Below are 6298 nucleotides of genomic sequence, written 5' to 3' on the forward strand. Positions count from 1 at the left end.
ATAAACCATGAAAAGATTATTGTTAAAAACAAATATTTGAAAGCCAAACATTTCTAAATTGAAATGAAAATTTGAAACAGTTTTTTTTAAATAGCGATACAGTATCATGGAGAAGCGTTGCGATATATCGCCGTATCACTGTATATATGTTGAATATTATGTAGTATTTACAGCTCAGCTCCTAAAGAAAAATGTAAATCTTTTTTTCTTAATATAGAATGCAAACTACCATCAATCATTGTGAATAATAATAACCAAATACTATGAGGGACTAGTATAGATAGTAATGAATGACACAAATGTGTAATTTATTTAACAAATATATTTAGTCATTCAATAATATTTTTCGTCACCGTAAAAACAACACCATCAACAGATAAAAAATAGAAAGGGAGGGAATTTTTTAAATCTGGTTTATTGTCATAAACACAAAAACATTGAATTAAGTATTGATTAACACTTGTTTTTTTGTTTTTCAACATGGTTGGATTGAAGTCTATTTCAGACTAAATTAAGTGCACTGGGGTGTTTTTCAAGAATAAAAGCATCTTTATCTTAGGAAGTCGTCATCGTTTGTTCATCAGGAAGCTGATACAGTCGGTTGTGGTGGAGAAAGAGCTGAGCTAAATGGCAAAGTCATTTCGCCTTCGGTATGGATGGTCAAAGGTCCCTAGTGAGGCACTGAATACCACAATAACTGGATTCAGTAAATCTATTGAACATTGCTAAATATCTTCACAAAGTCATGAATATTTTTGAGAAAATTTGAACCAGAGAGGGAAAGCAGATGATCGTATAATATAAAAAAACTAGCTTCATTTATATATTTGGGGGTAACAGACAGGGCCGACCTATCCTTAGCTACATGTTGTATTTCAACGTGTCCATATGTGTCAGTGGAGCAAACAGCCACTCAGTCATCTGTTCCGAGCAGCCGGTCTCGCTACGATCCTGCTGCCCAAATATCCAGACATGACTCGTGCTGCGTCTTGGCCCGCCGGGCAGGCCGTGAGTAAACACAGTCAGCATCCACGCAGGCCGGCGTTCTTATGGCCTCAGTCGTTGCTGCAAATAGCAGCAGCCGCTAAAAGAGTGGATCGCCATCTGTGCCGCACGTGGGGAGGAAAAGACGAGCCGTTGGGGGAGGTAAAGGGATGAAACGTAGGGCTTTTCTCTTGCATGGTGGGAAAGAGACCAAGCTCGCAAGTGGGTCAGTGAATCAGATTAGAGCAAACTATCATTAGAGAATTAAAGAAATCCAGTCACGTGGTACTGAGTCAAAAGGACTGGGAAATGCTTGGAGATGAACGGCACGTGACGACTGAAAATGTGGATGGATGCACGTATATCGTTTAGTGGGTCAGAAGGACTAAGGCACTGTGTCACAAGCTGCTTCTTATATTCAGGTAAATACTCCAGCTATGACAGAATCAAGTACCTAAAAGACAACATTGCCCAGTATATTCATACTTGTCATACATGTCAAATACATTCAGGAAGAAGGCTGAAAATGGGAAATAACAATTTATTACACAGCCAGAACAGACACATTATTTCTCTTTAAAGTAGTGTTTGGCTGATTCATGAAACACCATCATTTTAATTAGAGGTCAGTAGGTGGCGCCATAAGTTTAAAAATTGGACAACAAAAGTTCAAAACAAAGGAAAATAGTGTGGTCATCTAGTGGGCTCTGAAAATAATGATACTACTTCATGAAGCTTCATCAGACCATCACTACTTTAAACAAACTGCACATCTACTTTCCCATCTTTTGATCTTTGAGCGTCATCGTTCTCAATATCAACTGGTGCTCTGAAAAAAATCAGTACAGATTAAGCAAACTTTATATTTTTAGTGTAAATGATAGAATGTGGTTTTCTTAAAGCCTAGGACTTGTTAAAACACACAGGTAAATATAAATTAACCTTATTTAAAACAAAGAATCTTCAACTGAAAGTCCACCAGGTGTTATGCTACTAATACTAGTGTATATTCTAACTATACTACTGAATGTGTTTCAAATCCCAGGCAGGATACTTATTTCCCAATGTAAATATAGTCTCAACTTAAGGTAAGTAACTTAAAATTTTATAATTTATTTTATCAAAGTTTATATTCTTTGGGTTAATAAGTTCCAAAGTAAAATTGGTTGAGAACAATTGCCTTAAACGTACTAATGAAATCAAGGCTGAGAAACATTTATTATGTGAAAGTATTATTTTTAAGAATAGACCAAAGGTTAGCCTTTAAATGAAGGCTAGAAATCTTAGAAAAAGAGATTATAGTTGAGTATGTGGAACGAAGAATAAAAGACACAAGGAAGTTGTCTGTTGAAAAATATTATGTCACAGTTATGCAACGAACAAAAAGTCCGATTTGATTCAAGTTAAAATAAAGAAAACAATTAAGATAAGCTGTCTTTCATGCCCAACCACATTGTCAAGAAGCTTATAAGGGTGGCGAAGGATTGGCAGCAATGAACCTACCTCAACAAAGGTTTTTTTCCTTCCTGGTATCAATCCAAAGAACTGGCTAGTTCAACCATTATCTTCTTCTTCTTTTACCAGGAAACATTCATCGTTTAACATTCCCTAACTTCCTCCTTCAACTTTACGAAATATGTTTCCCTCAGATATACTAATCTGAACTGTTATCAATGATAATGTCATTTTCACTCACAAACAAGTGTCAGTCATGCTGTGATCGCTTACTTAAATCAGGGCTCCCTCTGCTGGTCACAATTATTCATTACAGTTTAGTGTGTGAAATTAACGATTGACTTTGCGTTTATAATTTATCTTATGGTTATGGTGATTGTGAAAAAACGCAGTTTACATTTTAAGGCATACGTTTGGAAAATATTGAAATGGTGCGTTTTATTTAATTTATTTTGCATTACAACATTTTTTGTAAGCACCGGTATGATCTATTTAATGTGAGTGATTGTTTTAACATACATTGTTTTAGCGTTAACATGTATTCATTTTCGTTTTCAATTTATTGAATTTTCTATATGATATTTTACTTTGAGGTAAATTTTCCTTAAATATTTAGCATATTTTTCACGTTCGTACTATTATGAAGAAGGCTGCTAGACAGAATTAATTTATATTTTATTTCCTTGAAAAACACTACAAAGACATCATATTAGAAAGTGCCAGAATTACCTGTGACAATGATGTATAAAAAGAAAATTTGACAATCGCCACAACAATTCAATTTGATATATCTTTTAAGGCTTATATTAAACACCAAACACTAAACACAGCTTTTGTCTTCTTTTAAACATTAACTTGAATAAATAATAACAATTACAATAAGTCATGATAATAATAAAATGTTTATTTTACTGCAACATAATGTATTTGCACTTAAACTCATTTACTACAGTTATTCAACCAAAAACTGATTGTACCAGAGAAAGCAAATAAGCGACATGGTTGTTTTAACCGAGCCAGGATAAGCTCTCTGTGTGTGTTTGTATGTGTGTGTGTGTGTGTGTGCGTGTGTGTCGTATTTGCATAGAATTTGTGTTCACACTAACTTGTTTATACTAGAAACTAAATGGCTCCCTCTGGAATGAATTTGCCCTCAAATACTTCCTCTGATTTTAATTTGAAGATAAGCAGAAAGGTTGACGCAGTGCACTGCACAATACATTTCCCTATGTTTGTTTATGTTTTTTTTCTTCTTATTCTGAGATAAGAGCGTAAACCCATTTCAAATTAATTGTAAGAACTTATCTCTTCTAGCTACATAAATGTCTGTCCAACAGTTAAACTCCCAACAACATAAGCTTCCTGAGCCATAATGTTGCTTTGGAGAGGTTTTTGGCGCCATTTGAACATCATAATAAATAAGATTTTGTGCCCACCTAATGTATTTTAATAGTTGATAAATATCTTTTAGATTTAGTGCACACAATTAAATAGAAACATGTTTAGCTAACCTTTAATTTAATGTAAAATACATTACACATTAAACAGCACCACAAAATGGGTTGTCGTTCGATGATCAAGAAAATTGTGCAATATAGTTTCTCTTGGTTGAAGAGGGAAATGACTGTTTGCACATTGATCATGAGATTATCTTTAAAAAGGTATTTCGAAACCACTTTTTCTGTGGTCATAAAAGTAGACCTGCAGTTAAACCCTACCAAAATAATGGTCATTCCCATATATAGACCAGTAAGTAGTCACTAAGATTTGTAGCAGTAAATGCAGATTTATTTTTTCATCTCTGAAATGCTCTTGAAGAAGACCTTGTTTCTCACGTTTAAATTCCTCTTGTATATCAACCGGAGTCACCAAACATCAACAAAAAAAAACCTTTTTAGATCTATCAATATAAACTATTGATAAGCGTCTCCATCTTGTTCCACCACCTTCCTAATCAATATTGATTATAAGATTCTTCTAGTGGGTTTATGAAGCTTTGAATTTGCCCCAATCCTGGCTATTTATCTGATACGCTTTAATGTTCCCAAGGTAAGAAGAAAAAGATACAGAAAAGACACCGACTATATAATTTTAAGATGTTATGTCATTTTACAGCTTATCTCTATGTTTCTTCACCTTTTTTAATAACTCCTTTAATATTTTTTTTAACTTATTTGTATTCATTTTATTTCCACTAAGAAAACTGACCACTATGAATGGGTGGGTTTTACTCTGGCTCCATGTCCGGCTCTAAGCGTGGGCGGTGTCTCTGGGCGCTCCCCGATCTCCCCTGAAGTATGCGAGGTGTGTCTGTGTAGGTGTGTGTAGTGTGTCTATGGAAGGCTGCTTTGATCATTTTCTTTTATTGATAATGTGTGTTCCCGCTCATATCATCAGGTCAAGCACTTACATGATTTAATTAAAAACTCAATAGAAGTTAAGTTTAACTCAGTCATTAATCCAAGTATAATAATAAACAACTTTTGTATGACCTCTACTGGCTGATTGTGTAATACATGAGGTGAAACATGTCCCTGTTACATATAGTAAAATAAACTTTAAACCATTAAACTATTTGTTTGGTTAAATATAATAAAATAAATTACCGTTAAACTTGGCGACAGAGGTTGATGTTTATGTTAATACTGTGTTGTCGTATAGAGAGGCCAGTGTTTAAGATAAGATAAGGAACGTAGAAGGGGTGATAAAGATATATCACGTTCTCCACAATACTGAATTGATATTCTACTTTATCGATATTCAACAGCACTATGTTGATTATTTAAAAAATAATGATAATCATAATAATTTATCCCTTTAAATATTTGGCTTGAGAAATCCTATTTTATGTGTTACCATGGTCTCTTACAGTTTGTAGCTCATTTGTATTTTTACATGCGAATATTCACTGACGTAAATTTCTGTGTTGTTATTAAACTTTCAACTGCTAGATGGCAGCAGTTCTTACGTTCTCTGTACCTAAATGAATATTGAAATTCTGTGAGATCCTGGTGACGACTGAGGACGAGAGGATACAGTGGACTCCAGCAGCTTTTAAAGCTATTGTTTCCTAAAGGGGTCAGGCGGTCTGCGAATTGTACAAGGCTAGAGTCATGTACCCGGACAATACTATAACTATATCAATGTTCCTACAGTATCGCAATATATCATGTCATTGCCCGAGCCCTAGAACATAGATTATGGATGTAAACAATTATAAACGGAGTCAAAGAGATGTTGAAGGAAAGAAGTTAGATGAGACTGTTTGGTGAAGCACAACAACCACTTAATTAAGAAACCGTACATCAAACTTTCCGGAATAAAATTGTCATGAAAAGACATTTCTACGGCTTTACTCACTGACACATTATAATAGTTTTATTGGTATATACTGTATATTTTTTTAAGTTAAATTTACATGTGAGCTTTATCTCACTATATACTATATATATACTGTACATCATGGATGATGACAGTCATCCTCTGAACACTGTCATCAGTGAGCAGAGAAGCAGAATGAGTGCATGAATGCTCCTCCCATGATGCAACACTAATAGACTCAGGGACTCATTCATTCCTCTGGCTATTTGATTGTACAATTCTGAGTTTGGGGGCAGGAGTGGAGCGAAAGTATCATGATGTTCTATTCTATGTTAGTCTTTGTATCCTGTTATTTGAGCTATGTTCTTTATCTTTAGACTTTAGATTGTATCATCTTGTTCTTTCTCTTTATTTATCTTTGTTCTTGTTCTTATTTTTTATTTTTATGAATACTAATTTTTATTACCTAACCTAACCTATCTTTTATCTACATGTGCATTGAAGTGACCTAGAGTGAGAAGTCAACCATAACCCATTA

This window comes from Callionymus lyra, chromosome 13 (assembly GCF_982586985.1).
Source record: "Callionymus lyra chromosome 13, fCalLyr1.hap1.1, whole genome shotgun sequence".
In the NCBI taxonomy this organism is placed as follows: Eukaryota; Metazoa; Chordata; class Actinopteri; order Syngnathiformes; family Callionymidae; genus Callionymus; species Callionymus lyra.